This window comes from Hemicordylus capensis, chromosome 3, assembly GCF_027244095.1.
Source record: "Hemicordylus capensis ecotype Gifberg chromosome 3, rHemCap1.1.pri, whole genome shotgun sequence".
NCBI lineage: Eukaryota > Metazoa > Chordata > Lepidosauria > Squamata > Cordylidae > Hemicordylus > Hemicordylus capensis.
In genome coordinates, this window is record NC_069659.1 from 295,110,546 (window position 1) to 295,124,653 (window position 14,108).

General features: G+C 46.3%; 1 long non-coding RNA gene across 2 annotated transcripts in view; it reads left to right on the forward strand.

The window, feature by feature from the left end:
• Positions 1–14,108, forward strand: part of LOC128352368 (uncharacterized) — a 42,210-nt gene that overhangs the window by 4,945 nt on the left and 23,157 nt on the right. The window lies entirely within an intron of this gene.

Below are 14,108 nucleotides of genomic sequence, written 5' to 3' on the forward strand. Positions count from 1 at the left end.
AGCTCTCACGAGAGTTCATAAGCAAAAGCACCTGGCTGGGCAGTGGGGATTCCATATGCAGATAGGGAGGAGGAGCCTATGATGGTTAAGTTCAGTTGGAATGCAACTGTTACTGGTCAGAAGATGTTCTTAATTGTAGGGGAGAGGAATATATATATATATGGATAGTGAGTGTGTGTGTGGGGATAGATAGATAGATAGATAGATAGTGAGGGGTCTGCAAAAAGAGGGGTCGTGAGGGAGGAAAGAGCTCCTTCAGGAGAAGGAGGCCGTCATTGTGTGAATTAGACGAGGAAACAAGATGAACAAGATCTGTTAACTCAGGAAGGGACAGAGAGAGAGAAAGAAAGACAAAAAGAAGGGAAGGGAAGACAGACAGAGGGGAAAAGCGAGTGGAGGAGAGAGAAAGGGAGGGGAATAGAGAAAGAAGGAAGGGTGAGGGATGGACCTGAGGCCTATCAGCGGCCTGAGGGGAATGAGCAGCCAGGGCGGCAGGAGCAAGGAAGGGCCCAGTCAACCACTACTGCTGTTTGGGCCATTGGTGGAGGGAGGCAGGCAGGCAGGCAAGGGAAAAGCCTGGACCTGTCAGCAGCCTGAGGGGAACGAGCAGCCATGGCGGTGGTAGCAGTGAGGAAGGGCCCAGTCAATTGCTGCTGCTCCTGTGGGGAGGAGCAGGAGCGGGGCTTGGGTGAGGGTGGGGAGGTCTCTGGGGATAGGGGGCTGCAGCTTGGTCAATAGTGCCAACAACACTGCAGCTGCGACCAAGAGGGGTGATGGGGATGGAGTAAAGGGATGGAGGAGTGACAAAGAGGGGTGAGGGGGATGGAAGCAACGGGATGGAGGAGGAGGAGAAGCAGGAGTACAGCTCAAGTGTAGCTAGAGAGATCTCTGAGGTGAGGGGGCTGTGGCAGGGGGTGAGGGAAGCAATCAAGTACTAGCATGCAGATGCCCTGTGCAGGTTAAGCTAGTAAAGTTTATTCATAAAGGCATAATGTTGCGGAATGCATACCAAAAGAAACATAGCATAGCATTCTGACTACTACTCCAGTTTCTCCGAGACTATGAATAGGAAATTGGGGTTCTTAGTTACTTAGTTACATAGTTCAACCCTAAAGATTATCAGCTGGATGGTCAAGCAACAGCAATGGATGATGGTGACAATCACCCTCCTCCTCTGCATCAAACAGGTCCACTTTTTATCAAAGCAAAGAATTCCTGTAAAGAGGGGAGGGCATTATGAGCCCTCAAAAGTAGACTCTCTCTAGAGTCTTTGGAAGAACTTTGACAAATGGCAGGCACAAACACCAAGTTTGTCCCAGGAGAAGAATCTGCAGTTTCAGCATCTTATTAATCCAATGAACAGTTTTGCCATGCTCAATTATTCAGGTGCTCCTTGTAGGAAATTTTAGCTGCCTTTCAAAATGCAGTGGCTACAGGAGGCTTAGTTTGTTGCAGCAAGCTTGACTCCAGGGAGTTTGGGTTCATGCCCCACCCTGGTGGTTCTTGTTGTTGTTATTACTGTTAGTGTTACAGGTAGGGGCCTGTGAGGAACAGGTGTGTGGAGTTGGACACAGAGAGAAGATATCCCTCCACTACATCCCTGCCTCTTGTAAGAGTTCCTGTGAGTAAGATGCCAGTCTTACTTACTGACTCTTTGTCTGGTGGGGAGGGGGGGAAGGACATAGCACAGGGCCTCTTCAGACTCTTCTTGCTCACTGTGATGGACTTAGGGCTGAAGGGTGGGGTGTAGACTTGCTCCCCCTTCCTGTCAGCCCTACGGCCATTGCACGAGCTTGTCAGGGGATGAGCATGGCATGGAGCACTCACCTGCATGTTGCTCTCTGCTGCCTGAGGCAGCGCACATGACAAAGCTTGTTCCACAGCAACAGGGGCGTAGTGAGGTTCCTGGTGACCAGGGGATAAAGTTTAGCTAGGGGACCTTGCACGTGTTCCCCCAGAGCCCCAAGCCATGCCCCCTGCACCTGATGTCAGACACCAGGGGGTGGAGCAATCTAAGCTCCCCCAAGCCTTCCCCTCCCTGTTTCTTCAGGAGGCTGGTGCAGAGCCGGGCCGAGCACAGGGGTCACCATCCTCTGGCGGGGGCAGTGGTGGATCGGGGCTGGGCAGCCTCTCCTCTGGTGGCTCCTGCATGGTGGCCAGGGGCTGTCTTTGGGGAGAAGGAAGCATAGGGGGAGGAGAAAGGAAGCCCCATTGCACTTCTTCCCATTGCACAGGCACAAAGAGCTGCACGCCCTAGCAGCGCCCATCATGTAAAGGATGATTGCGGACCCCTTGATCCTCTTGGCCTGGGGACATTTGTCCTTCCTTGTCCAATGGATGCTACACCCATGCACAGCAATGTGATTGTTATTGTTCAGCTGTTATTGTTTAGCAAGTGGGGTGAGGGTGGGGGCTCTTCCATAGCTGGAAACCCTCATCGGCCTTTCTGAGTCTTGTTTTCTTATCCTTCATGTTCTCAGGCTTAGATCAGAGAGTGGGGAGGTTTGCAAATAGATATAATAATAATAACAACAACAATAATAATTAATAGTTCACTAGTCACAGTGTATAACAGTGGTTGACATCCTAATGACGCACTTGCATAATGAGTAAAATTGTGGAAGCACAAGAAGATTGCATAGTTGCACTAAAAGTGGGGATTTGTGGAATTGACGTTCCCTTTAAAATAAATGAGAACTGCTGCAGGCTGCATAATGTTTGCACAAGTGCAAGCCCAGGAAATATATATTCTCACAGTGAGCTCTGTGGGGCCCAGCAATCCTGGTGAACTCTTTCCAGGATCACCATGATTGTGAGAATGCAGCCAGACTGTGCCAAGGTGGGACAGCTAGGATAGCAGAAGCCAGAGATAGATAAGGTTTTCTTTTGTGTTGATCTGCAGCAGTAAAAACCCAGTGAAATTACTGGTGATGTATGTTTCACTGGGAAATACATTTTTGAATTGTTTATTCAAATGGCCCAAATCATCCAGGCTCTGTCTAGTCCCCCTATATGTGATATAGGGTGCACATTGTTCTCTCTGGAGTGTGGCTCTTCCCATGTGAGAAGCCTGCCAATGGGTAACAGAGGTCATTTGTAAAGAACGCCTGTGCATGGAGTCACACACATCAGGCTGAGTGAAAAGCATTAGAAAAGGAAAAGGATGTGATGGAGATGTTCCCTTTGGATAAAAGGTTAATTAAGATGGTTTACAAGGGTTACCAGGGGTGCACAATTTTGCAATTAACTTTCAAATTAATACTGAGGTTTTTGATGGTGGTGCTCATCTATAATTGTAACTTAAAGACAATCCTGTGGTTTTAAGTAATGAAAAGAATATTAGTGTACAAGACCAATTTCAGAAAATCTTATTTATGTTATGGAGACTGTCTTTGCACCTGCCTACCCCTAAAGTCATTCAGTCAAGTGCAGCTTATTCAGTTTCAATTTCCAAAATAATCTTGGTTTCCAAATAGGTAATAAACACACCACAGTCAAACCCCAATAGCCTCTGGCCAAACTAATCTGATCTCCGGGAGTAACAGCTAAATTAGATGAAAATAATTACAGAAACAAGACTCAAAAGGAGTGGGGAGGGAAGTAGAAATTGCACATAAAGAAGAATCCAGGTGGCAGGAGTTCCAACAACATTTTGAACAAATCTTGGTGTAGAATTGGAACATTTTGGGTACAGGCATATGTTTCTGTGCAACTCTTCATTTTGGGAAGAAGAATCTGTCTCAATGGAACATTCTGCTTTGTTTGATCAATGGTAGTTAGCAGGGCTTTTTAAAAGGAAAATTCAGAGCCAAAGAATGGTATGTGAGTGTAATGCGCATGTGTAGCATGTGCCGCTACAACACACACCTGTGCATTTTCCTTGGCTGCGTACACATACTTTGTTGCCTAAAGATACATTCCATGACATGTAGAAGCTTACACAGAGTGGGGGGAAATCCTCAGCACTGACAGCACTGTTGCAGAAGTGTGTTAGATTCACTGGTGGAGTCTCTCTGGGGAGTAGAAGTGGAGTGCACATGAAACATCTTTGGCAGAAATGAGCATGCTTGATCAGAGTATGGGTTCTAGGGGAGCCTGACCACTCATATCATTTTACTCATTGTTATCAGCACTTTCCCCCCCTAATCTAGCACATACAACTTTTGCATAAGTTTTTGAACTGCACAAATGTTTCTTTATAACTGCACTTAAAAAAAAAAAAAGAACTGCATGTTTTTTGCCTGGATGCACATTTTTAAAAGCCCTGACATGCTTTTGAAGCATTTTGACACGGGCATATAGGCAAGGTGATCACAAGAAGCTATTGTGAAGAATATAGTTCTGTACTCTAGGTGTGCCCAGTGATAGTCAGCATATACTTGGTCTCGTTTTTTGTGGAATGCCAAATATGACAGGCTACAGTTTTCATTCCCATTTAAGATCTTTAAATTAGGGCTCTGAAATGATGAGATGATCCTCCCTGTGGGCTGTCAGGTTTTGGTTAGGCCAGAAGATGGAGTAGGGAGGGACTCTTCTCCCTTATAGCCTCTGAAGTTGACGTGTGCCTTCCCATTGGTGCTGACTGATGGAATTAGGGACCAATGGAGCAATTTCTTACATTTGCCGGGCTGTTGGTGCCTTCCCTTTGGGGATGTTAAAGCATGTTTTAGTCTCTGTTTTTGGACGTTTGCAGCTCCCAGTTGTTTTGAATGGGATTTGAGCGTTTGTGCTGTGTTGTGTTATGCAGAGAGAGACAGACTAGAGAGGTCAGACACAGAGAGTAAAAGAAGGCAAACAATTTGGAAGTCATATAAATATCTCTTAACACTGTCACCAGGGCCTGGTGTATTTGGACAGGGGTTTCTTATTTTGGTACGCATCACCTACTGAATCTAAATCCAAGTGTGAATGAATGAATGAATGAATAAGTTTGCACAATCAAAAACTGTTTTCTACCTGGGGTTGGGAGCTGTGTGTGCTCCCAATTTTCAGTTGTGTGGAAGCAAGTTAGGAGGAAAACCCAGGTTTTCCTCTTACCTTGCTTCCACACAACTGAAAACCGGGAGCAGCTCCCAAACCTGGGTAGGAAACAGTTTTTGATTGTGTGAATGACTTCAATGAATCATTATTTCAGTCATCGACCAGAACAAACCCAAGTATGTGCAACTGAACAGAATCCTCCTGTTTACCCTTGACACCATCACCCCCACTCTCCCTCTGTTGCCTCCCCTGTGAGGAATTCTAGATTGTAATCTCCTCCAAGCAGGAATCTCCTTTTGTTGTTGTTGTTGTTGTTGTTGTTGTTACTACTCTGTAAAGCATTATGGACATTGATGATGCTACATAAATAATAGTAAGCCAAGCTAAAAAACTTTAATCTTATCTACCACATCCTACCATTTCCCCCCATCTTAAAAAAAATATTTATAGTTTAAATTTATATTGTATTTTTTCTGATAGCAGTTTTATGGAGCAGGCACTACAAGTCCAAATGAGCTCACTGCTTCCCAGATGGATTTTTCTGGGTGTCAGGACTATGACCCCAGCCAGCCTGCTTTAAAGGGCAAGCAGCTCCTCTCAGGCCTCTACTTGTCAGCCTTCCTTTCCTCTGGAAGGACAATTGTGCTAGCTCCAGACCTGGAGTCCTTCAAGCTGCATGAGAAGTGTTAGACAAGGAGTGTCACCTCAGCAGACAGGAGGATTCCCTCAGACTAGTCTGCCAGTTCCTTTCAATTTCTTTAAATCCGGTACAGATTCTAGCAGGGAAAGTAGCTACTAGGAATAATAATAAGTAAAGACTTGCCTAAAAGTTCAAAGTAGACTTAGTGTGGTAGTGGTTAGAGTATTGGATTAGGATTGGGGAGACCCAAATTCAAATCCCCATTCAGCCATGAAACTCAGTGGGTGACTCTGAGCCAATCACTTATCTCTCAGCCTAACCTATCTCACAGGATAAGTATAACCATGTACACCACTCTGGACTCCTTGGAAGAAGAGTGGGATATAAAAGCAGGAAGAAAGAACGAACAAACCAATGAACAAACTTCTGGTCAAACTGAGCAGTGAGGGCTGTGGCAACTCAAGACCTCTGTGTGCCTAAGGCAGGGTGCCAAATGGCACCCCCTTGCATGAGCCTCCTCTCCCATCTGCCATCTTTTTAAAAGCTGGGGCAGGAGAGCACCTTGGCACCCCACTGGCACCCCAGTAATCAGCTGCCTGAGGTGACCACCTCACCTCACCTCACAGAAGAGCCACTCCTGATTGAGGGACGGCCAGGATCTTTCACGGTCTGTAGCACCAACCCACCTAGTACTTCACTTCCTCACTAAAAATGTCAGTTTCTCAAAGACTTCTAGACTGATTCCAGCTCATGCCTCAGGGCTTCCTTACCCACTTCTGAGGGATCTCTATTACATTAATCTGTCCTTTGTATGCAGACACGAGGCCCACTCATACGTTATGTTCAACACTTGTATGAGTGTACAATGTACACAGGAACAGATCTGTACACAGGTACAGTCATTTATATGTTATGCTGAATGCAGGTACAGAAGGACACTGTACCATGCATTTGAATCTGTGCCACACATTTGAAGGGCTTGTATCCAGGTTCACTTCTAAAATGAACAGAGGTACAGCCATTCATGTTAAGCCACCGAATGGCGCAGTGGGGAAGTGACTTGATTATCAAGCCAGTGGCTGCCAGTTCCAATCCCTGCTGGTATGTTTCCCAGACTATGGAAACACCTATATCGGGCAGCAGTGATATAGGAAGATGTTGAAAGCCATCATCTCATACTGCGTGGGAGGAGGCAATGGTAAACCCCTCCTGTATTCTACCAAAGACAACTACAGGGCTCTGTAGTTGCCAGGAGTCGACACTGACTCGACGGCACACTTTACCTTACAGTAATTCACACAAACATATATACAAGTGTACAAAGTCATCTCATACTCATAGAGCATAATGTCTGTGAGGAAATGGACACATTTATTGGATGGAATCAAGGCCCATAACTTTATTAGATAACAACCAGGAGATCTGCAATAAGATTAACTAAGTAGTTCATCTAATCCGTCCTAATTGGTCTGAGGTGGCATGACATGTTGGCACCAGGCATAGTCAAAGTTTAGGGAAAGTCCAACCTGGCTTCCTATCAGTGAATGGTGGCCATTCCTCTAGCCACTGCACTTTGTAGCCACATCTACTATGGTATCTTGAGGAATTCCTCCCCTCTTTGCCTCCAGCCATGCCCTATGATCCTGAGTGGGTGAGTCAGGCAATCCTCAAGGGGTTCTAATTCCTTCTTTCCAAGCCCACTAATCCCGAGGAGCTGGTCTAGGGAGACTCCATCAGTTCATTAATTGATGCCTCATTAATTGATGCCATCATTCATTAATTGATGCCCAAAGCCCATCAGCCTCTCTATCCATATCCCACCTCAGCAATCATGACAGAACATGTATTTATTTATTTGTTGCATTTATATACTGTTTTTTGTCTGTGGACCCCAAGGTGGTTTACAACAGTAATGAGATCATTTTTTAGTCATTTTAAATTATTAAATAACAAAACAAGACTCCCTGCCCCCTTCTTGCTGCCTCCCCTCACAGGTAGTTGGTGGTACTCTGTGAGGAAGGAGAGTCTCGTTCCAGTACAACATGAAGTGCAGCTGCCGGTGGAGGTGGAGGTGGTGACTTTTCTGCCTTACTGCCATTTTCTTCTTCTTCTCCCCCTCACAGGAAGTTGATAGTGCTATGTGGGGAGGGAGGGGCTCCTCCATATTCCAGCATATATTCCAGCACAGAAAGGAATATACCTCAACCAAAAGAAGGGGATGTGTAATTGTGCCTAGCCAGCCTCTCCCAACAGCTGGGCAGTTTCGAGTCGGTGAAAAAGCCTCCCGCCAACTCCAAGGCCATTTGAGTCAAAGTAGGAACAAATTCCTACTTGGCACCAAATGGGAAATGGCTAAACCCATACTGCTGTCTGGGTGCAAGGGAAGGTACTGCTACCTGGAATTCAAATATGGCTTGGAGGAGGAGCTGGTACTCAGCTCTTTCCTCCCTATTGGCCCCTTCTGCATGTCTTCTGTAGGAGAGCCTGGATTTCCAGCCAGGCACAAGCATTGCCCCACAAGTCTCTTTCTTTCTCCACAGAAAGGGCTGCAAAGTTGCTCTCTCCTGCAATTCCTGGGTTGGGGAAAGGAGTGCTGCTCTTTCAGAAACAAAGGCTGTTTTGCCCTTATTTTTCTCATTTGAAACTGGCAGTGGGATTTCTCAGACAGGAAGAACAAATTGGGCAAGGAGAAAGACCAGCTTAACATAGTGGCGGTTTTGATTAATCCATTCCTGGATCTGGGACAGATTTGAATGGGGCTTTGGTTACTTGTATTCCAGTCCTGGGGTAGAGGCAGGGCCAGGGGCGTAGCTAGGGGAGAGGGGGCCTGTGTTCATTCCTCTCTCTGGTGGCCCCCCAGAGTAAGGGAGATAATGAAGAATATAGGGAGGGGTGCAGCTGGAGGGCCCTCAGGAGCTGGAGGCCCGTGTTCTTTGAACCCTTTCACTCAATTATAGCCACGCCCCTGGGCGGGGCCAACTAACAGCCAGCAGCAAGAGCACTGAAGGCAGTCTGCACTTGCCTCTGTACATAATATCTATTTCATTAAACTCTTAATATTCCTGATTCTACTCCACTGCCTTGTCCTTGCATACCAGAACTCTTTCCCTTGGATTCTACAAACACATGTAGAGCTGGGGGTAATTTCCTTGTATTAACTTTTGCAGTGCTTCTAGGTATCTGGGGAGCTCTGGGGAGTTCTCACGTCACACAGAGCCTCAATGCTCCCACTTTTCAGAAAGGGTGAATGATAGTGATGCGTTCAGGTACACCCAATGAGTGCAGTTCCAAGATGGGATTTGATCAGAGCTGTCCTCTGGTCAGCTCTTACCATACTAGTCGCTGATCCATTGCAACTCTTTCAAGGGTCTGTCTTTAAGTTGTAGGGATAATTTGGGGTGAACTTTAGCCTTGATCTAGCACTTTACAGGCATGGAAAGGAAGTACCCAAGGACAAAATTAATCTACGTTTAGGTAAAAATATATTAAATACATGTTAATTTGTACACAAACCCTGGTTACACTTGGGGAGGTTTGAAAGGTGACTCACCTGTTTGAGAGCCCCTGATCTAGACAAATAGCTGTGCTAATGGATTCTTGTTTAGCTTTGTTTTGCCTGCACAGTATCCAGGTGCAGATTCTGAGAAAGTGGTGGGAGACAACTGTGGCTTCAAGCTGAGGACATTTTTAATTTTGCTGACCTTGGTTTTTGCTATATGATCCATCTTCAAGTGCCATTTTGTCTCTTGTGCAAACCTTTGTGGACTGTTTCAGTGATAATAGTTCAGGCTGTTTCTTCCTATATAAAGGATTGAGTCAGGAGTGCTGTTGTTTTTCTGCTTGCTTTTTGTGGTATTCCAAAGGCAAGAGTCCTCTGTCTCTGTCTGGGTTCACAAAATCACAGAGATCCTGAATAGAAAGTTAATCAAAATTAGTGAGCCCTATGGAGTTGATTGTGATAACCTAGAAATTCAGGGCAAGACCAGCACAGATAACCAGGATTCAGTTCTGTTTATCTATCCTGGTTAGATGCTGGTTAACTGGAGTGGTTTGACCAGGATTGCTTTTAAATTCTGAGTTTACAAAATCAGCTCAATTGGGTCATTAATCCTGATTAACTTTTTAACCAGGATCCTTGTGATTGTGTAAACCCAGCATTTCCATCCCCCCATCTCTCACACACCCCAAATCTGTCCTTCTTCCCATTTGGTAGCACATGATGTTCTCCCCAGTGTGTGCACTGTGTTGTCTACAGAGAGTTTACACACAGAATTTCAGAGAGACAAAGGCTACCTCGGCCCTTTTCAGTAGTGTCAGGGATTGCTCCATTCACCCATTCCTAATGCATATGCTGAACATTATCCAGCACCGAAGAGAATGGGAGAGCCCATGCTCATGAGAAGATCCAAATATATACCAGAGCCTTATGGATGTGCATGGGTGGCTCAGGCAGCCACCAGTGGGGAGGGGAGTGGTTCCCTTAAAAAGCAAGGAGGTCCTTACCTGCTTGTCCACTGCCCCACCACTCTTCCAGTGGCAGCGCCCACTCTCCAAAAGGCCACACACAGCTGCAATGCTCTTCTCTGAAGCCTCTGCCCAGCATTGGCATCCACAAGGGAACTGCTCCCTGCCCCGCCGATCTGGTTCAAATGCCGGCACCCGAGTCAATTTGGCAGTTCCCAAAGGAGGCACCGAACCGGCTCATGCACATTCCTAGTATATGTCCCTTTCATTTATTACTCTTATGATGTTTCCCATTAGATAAAGGACCATGCCATCCTTACTCATGATCATACTATCTTATGAGGCAGTGAGCTGCCCAAGCAGATACAATAACCAAGATTGTTGTGTGGGAATTTGAATGTGCATCTCCTGTATACTGTACTAATCTGGCACAATTCCAAGGCCCTGATCCCGCCGGTGGTGAGATATTCTGCACATGAATGAATACATGTTTCCACTTTTGGACTGCTCCCAGTGCAGGTACAAAGAGCAAATTCCCACGTCCCAAGCTGCTTGGCTTACACATGCAAAAGGGACTTCAGTACTGGGATCCATGTGCAAAGATCTGTGGGCCCAATTGTGGTGCCCCCCTTGGGAAATACAGGGAAAATGCATGAGGGAAATACAGTCCAGGCACCCACTGACCACATGCTCTGTAAGGACAAGATATGTGCATTACTATGCTTGCAGACCCACAGACTGGAATACGTCTTTTAAAATTCTGGCCCTTATCATATGTATTATTCAAAATGACCCCCCCCCCATATTTCCCATCTATAAATTCAAAATCAAACCTATTCTGACTAGAATGTAATTTCAGTTTCCAGCAGGCTTTCTGGTCTCTTCTTTCTTTTCTGCCTTAGCAATGTTTAAAAGTGACATATTCCAAATGAAAAGATATTCTTTGCAACATTTTCTATATTTTGAAGGACAACATTTCCCCAAATGCAGTTTTCCCCCCATTAGCATTCAACAGTTAAAACTTTTCATGGAACCACATGAACTGAAGGTGGAATGACCTGCGAGAGCAGCAGACTCGTGTCTTCCAAAGCATTTCATCAGCTCATACCTGTAAAGCAGTTGATGGACACGATTTCAGGAGTGGAAGTAGGTGCTGAACATTTCCTCTGCCTGCTGCTGTTCATCCTGCCACCTCTCTGTTCACCCCCCTCCCCCCCCTGCCCCGCCATCCCCGGGCAGGTTGTGCAAATGAAACCAGCCGGAGAAAAAAGACTGGAGGAGGGAAGGGTTCACCAACCCCTGCCGTCTGCCCACCACTTTTCTACTTCAAATCATAACCAACACACATTTAACCAACACAGGTGATCATGAACTGCATTTGAAGACCTGAGTCCACTAGCAGCCCATACTAGCAAACTGGAGGGGTGGAAAATGAGCTGCAGTTGCTTCCGTATGGCCAGCCACCCTCTTGCTCCCTTCTGGCCCTGCCCCAGAAATCCCCAACCAGGTGAATGAAAAGGGTTAAGAATTTCTCTCTCCTCCCAGACAAATGACCAGCCTGCAGGGCTCAATTACTTTCCGGGCAGGGATAGAAGGGAGTGAGAGAGTGGCTGTTGATACCAAAACAGCTGTGGCTCATTTTTTACCCCTCCAGCTTGTTAGTTTGGGCTGCTATTGCCTGAGTCTGTCATGGACATAGATAGTAGGCCTGTGCACAAATGTAAAAGTCATGAATGGATCAGATCCAATCTGATCTGACCCCACAAATGTTAATTTGAGGTCCTTTGGACTCTTCCGAATGTTGGGGTCAGAGTCGGGGTCAGAATCGGAGTCGGTCAAATCTGAATTTTTTAAAACTAGCTCTACCCAGAAGAAAAGTAATATAACACCAGAGAGTTGCAGGGGAAGTGATGTAACATCAAATAATCCAAGGGGAAGTGATGTAACATCAGAGAATCATAGGAGAAACCAGATATTGGCTGCTTGTGAGTGAGAAATTGGATAAAAAACTTTTAAAAAATTCTTTTTAAAATGATATTTAGTTTTAAAATTATTTTTTAGTTAGCATGAGTTTTGAAATTATATTTTAGTTTAGTTAGTTAGCATGAATATTATTGTGTTGTAGTAGTTGTTTTTCTTTCCTATGCTGGTCTATGATCATAAATAAAGATTGACTGATTGATTGAAATGATATTTATGCATGGACAAGTGAACAGGCAGGCAGAGAGGGCAGAAGATGGGTACCGCCCAGCTCTGAATGCAAGAGGGAGGGAGGGAGGGAGGGAGGGAGAGTGGCATTCAGAAAAGGCCAATTTGAATTTGGCCATGCAAGTTTGGGTTCGGACTTCCTCCAAACCCCTCCAATGTTGGTAAAGCCATGTCTGATTTTAGCATTCTGATTTTGCACGGGCCTAATAGATATTCTCTGAGCTGTGTAGATGAGCAGTCCTACCTAGGTTAGGGCAGCTCTACCTGGGTCGGTCTGCTCATGTGCAGCGCCAGGACTGAGACTGATACCAGTGCTGCCTTCCCTGCAAGCCCAAGTTTTTCACCTGGGCTTTTACCTGGGTTAAAAGGCGTGAGCATGCATTTTACTCCAGGTACAGGATTGTGTATATGCTCAGGCCGCACACAGAGACAGGTGCAATAGTGCAACACCCCACCCCACCCCCACCCCCATTCTTGTGATGTAGTGTAGCTACAAGATCTTCTTGCAGTGGTGTAGCTTTGGTCATTATGAATGGACAGTATTGGTCAGAATGTTGGCCTCTCTGGTTCAGAGGAAAGCTATTGATTTGGTCAGGTGGAAGGTCTTTGCTAGGGCGTTGGGCATGCACGGGGAAGGGCTTCCAGCCCCACAGCTGCCTCAGCCTTATTTTTCTTCTTTCTACATAATTGCATCACTTGGTAGAAAGATATAAGTGTGTAGCTGGTGCAGGAAGGAATGTACCCTTTTCAGAAGATGCAGAAGGGTAGGATGTTGTTCTCAAGAGGAACACACTGCCAAACTTTGGGGTGTGTGCATACATGTATATTTGACGTGAAACAGATGTCGTGCTTTGGGACGTGATGTTTTACATGGACACCAGGTTGCTTTGGGGATACTTTCTATAAGTCCAACTGAAGTTATGTCACTGGCTTACAGACCATGCAACGTACTGCCCATGCACAGGATGCATACCAGCCAAGAACCTGTCCTCACTGCTTGCAAACCAGGGGTGTAGCTATGGGAGAGGGGGCTCATTTTTGTCTATTTATTTATTTATTTACAATTCTAGCCTGCCCTATACCCAAAGGTCTCAGAGCGGATTACAATAAAACCAATACAAAACATAATTAAAATTCAGCATCATAAAATCAAAAATACTGTAAAAAAATACAGTGCCTGAGAGGGGAGGAACCACTACATCTCTCGTCAAAGGCCAGGGTAAAGAGTTGCGTCTTCACCATTCTCCTGAATGTACACAATGTAGGAGCTTGGCGCACCTCAGAGGGGAGGGCATTCCACAGCCTTGGGGCCACCACAGAGAAAACCCTCTCACGTGCCCTACCCCTTTAACTGCTGACAATGGTGGCACTACCAAGAGGGCCTCTCCTATAGATCTTAGCTGATGGGCAGGTCTATATGGGAGAAGAAGGGGTGTAGCGAGATTCCCAGTGGCCAGGGGACAAAGTTTATCTGGGGGGCCTTGCGCATGCACCCCCAGAGCCCCAAGCCACGACCCCTCCACTTGATGTCAGGCACAAGGGGCAGGGCTAACCTAACCTCCCCCCAAGCCTTCCCCTCCCTGTTTCTTCAGGAGGCTGGAGCTGGGCCAAGCGTGAGGCTGCAGGGGGTCACCGCCCTCTGCTAGGGGCAGTGGTGGATCGGGGTTGGGCAGCCCCTCCTCCTGTGGCTCCTGAATGGCGGCCAGGGGCAGTCCGTGGGGAGGAGGAAGTGTGGGGGGAGGAGAAAGGAAGCCCCATTGCACTTCTTCCCATGGCACAGGCGCAAAGTGCCACATGCCCCAGCAGCGCCTGGCAT